The 2,056-nt window shown below is 43.2% G+C and overlaps 1 non-coding gene across 1 annotated transcript; it reads left to right on the top strand.

The window, feature by feature from the left end:
- Window positions 1–994: 994 nt before the first annotated feature.
- Window positions 995–1,077, top strand: trnal-cag (transfer RNA leucine (anticodon CAG)). Its single transcript has one exon. It is a non-coding gene; the product is annotated as a tRNA-Leu (tRNA).
- Window positions 1,078–2,056: the final 979 nt, after the last annotated feature.

Genomic DNA, 2,056 nt, shown 5'->3' with positions numbered 1-2,056 from the left:
CACTCAATGTTAGTGGTGGCTGTTTAACAGTCTGATGGCCTTGAGATAGAAGCTGTTTTTCAGTCTTTCGGTCCCAGCTTTGATGCACCTGTACTGACCTCGCCTTCTGGATGATAGCGGGGTGAACAGGCAGTGGCTCGGGTGGTTGTGGTCCTTGATCTTTATGGCCTTCCTGTAACATCGGGTGGTGTAGGTGTCCTGGAGGGCAGGTAGTTTACCCCGGTGATGCGTTGTGCAGACCTCACTACCCCCTGGAGAGCCTTAAGGTTGTGGGCGGAGCAGTTGCCGTAACAGGCGGTGATACAGCCCGACAGGATGCTCTCGATTGTGCATCAACAATACAACAACACGATTCTCATGAATAACCATAAAGCCATTTGCTAAGATTTCCCCCATTTTCACCTGTGGAAACCTGTTGTGACTCTTACCCTGACGGATAGCTCCAGACACTTTTTTGGTCCTATCTGAGGCATTTTTAAATTCATGTCAAAATGGCCATATTCTGAAGACACTCTTAAAGTCTGCAGGGTAATCGAACTGGCCACATCTAATGTCAAGCCACAGGTCACAGGTGAGCTGCCTTGTTAAACCCTCAAAATAAATAATAACACGATTGCGTTGAAAATACCCATTAAGCCATTTGTTAAGATTTCAGCCATGTGGACCTGTTGTCACTCTTACCCTGATGATTGCTGATATTTCCAGACACTTTTTCGGTCTTGTCTGAGGAATTTCATCATTTATATCAGAATGGCCATATTCTGAGGCCAGTTTAGAGTTCATTCAATGACGATTTACAACTCTTTTCCGTTGAAGGCCATATTGAGGTTAAATCAATGACTGGAGTTTTTCATTGATAAAAACAAATGACTATTGAAAGTGCAAGTCGGTATCGTGCATAAATTTACTGGTCTCTGTGGTGATTTTAGAAGGCTGTGCCTATTTCTACTTTTACCCCATACTCTTTAACCCGATACCCAGGTACTGTGCTGTAGTCAGGATGGCCGAGCGGTCTAAGGCGCTGCGTTCAGGTCGCAGTCTCCCATGGAGGCGTGGGTTCAAATCCCACTTCTGACAGTTGTTTAGTGCCTCTCAGGAGTCATGCTGCTTAGCAGTAATAATAAGATGATGAAATAACAATTTATAATAAACACTCTCAAATGTAAACCTTCTGGAGCTGAGCAAAGATCAAGGAAAATAAGAAAACAGCTGTACTTAATAACAAATGAATGAGGGGAACATTTCACTTTATTGCATTATAATGAGTTACTGAGTTACTTCATTGTCTTTCAGTTGTAAAATTATCACTTTCTGTAGACTATGCCTGGTGGCCCATTCACTGCTGACAGGCCTGTTGTCGTGGCCGAGTGGTTAAGGCGATGGACTAGAAATCCATTAGGATCTTCCTGCGCAGTTCGAATCCTGCCGACAACGAAATTGAATTTTCTTGACCCCTCCGGAGGTTGAAGTTTAGTGTCCGTGTTTCTTATACCAATCATATCCTCTCAGATCTCCACAAGTACATAGGGATTAGTTGTCCATTTGGGACAGGATCCCACCTCACACCTTTACACACCTGGTTATCCATCCTTCTAGCTCTATAGGCCACAGTAGCATAGGTTACAGGTTTGTAGTCAAGCCACAGATTTCAGGTGAGATCCCATGATACACTCAACAATACAACAACACGATTCTCATGAATAACCATTAAGCCATTTGCTAAGATTTCCCCCATTTTCACATGTGGAAACCTGTTGTCACTCTTACCCTGACGGATAGCTCCAGACACTTTTTGGTCCTATCTGAGGCATTTTTAAATTCATGTCCAAATGGCCATATTCTGAAGACACTCTTAAAGTCTGCAGGGTAATCGAACTGGCCACATCTAAAGTCAAGCCACAGGTCACAGTTGAGCTGCCTTGTTAAACCCTCAAAATAAATAATAACACGATTGCGTTGAAAATACCCATTAAGCCATTTGTTAAGATTTCAGCCATGTGGACCTGTTGTCACTCTTACCCTGATGATTGTTGATATTTACAGACACTTTTTCGGT

Source organism: Oncorhynchus nerka, unplaced genomic scaffold (assembly GCF_034236695.1).
Source record: "Oncorhynchus nerka isolate Pitt River unplaced genomic scaffold, Oner_Uvic_2.0 unplaced_scaffold_1191, whole genome shotgun sequence".
NCBI lineage: Eukaryota > Metazoa > Chordata > Actinopteri > Salmoniformes > Salmonidae > Oncorhynchus > Oncorhynchus nerka.
Note: the sequence above shows the minus strand (reverse complement) of the source record. Positions and strands in the feature narration are given on the sequence as shown.